The sequence below is a fragment of the Trachymyrmex septentrionalis genome, unplaced genomic scaffold (assembly GCF_001594115.1).
Source record: "Trachymyrmex septentrionalis isolate Tsep2-gDNA-1 unplaced genomic scaffold, Tsep1.0 scaffold87, whole genome shotgun sequence".
Lineage (NCBI taxonomy): Eukaryota > Metazoa > Arthropoda > Insecta > Hymenoptera > Formicidae > Trachymyrmex > Trachymyrmex septentrionalis.
Window position 1 is genome coordinate 674524 of NW_017306059.1, and position 684 is coordinate 675207.

General features: G+C 30.7%; 1 protein-coding gene across 1 annotated transcript in view; it reads left to right on the plus strand.

Annotated features, from left to right (window-relative positions):
- Positions 1-684, plus strand: part of LOC108755290 (vacuolar protein sorting-associated protein 72 homolog) — a 5254-nt gene that overhangs the window by 4135 nt on the left and 435 nt on the right. The window lies entirely within an intron of this gene.

Sequence of the window (684 nt, forward strand, 5' to 3'; positions counted from 1 at the left end):
TATATATATATATATATATATATACATACATACATACATACACATATATATATATCGCGATAATATAAATTATACACGCTATAAATCAAGTTAAACGCACGCACGATGCACTATAATTATCTTGTATTATTTTGCTTTTTTTAAATTATCTTCCTAAAGATTATTGTAAGTGATAAATTTCAAACTGTTGATTTTTCATGTTATCCATCGAGAAATAGACTTCGATTTATCAATACCTTACTCACTCTCTATTTTATTTAGGATACAATAAAAGCTCGTGAGACGTTAACGTATTATACATATTACAGCCACACAGAAAGCAACATCTTTTAGGGTTTTGAAAAACGCCTACTCTATACAGCTTTCTTTATAATTGTCCTTATATAATTTTATCTGGTAAGAAGTTTGGAAAGATCCATGTAAAAATAAAATAATCCCAAAGCATGTAGTGCCCAAGCTTGTACAGACTAGTACTATTATTTACGAAGAGCCGAGAGTGAGCAACGAGAAAGGACTATCTCAAGCTGTTTTTACCGCCTTTTTTATCATATGCCTCGTAAGCCCATTATCATATTGTGTTTTCTCCTATATATGCAGTGCATGATTGTATTTATTCATGATACTTCATTGCATATACGATCATAAACTGTTCACATACTCACGATCACGCTATGCGTTAAGAAG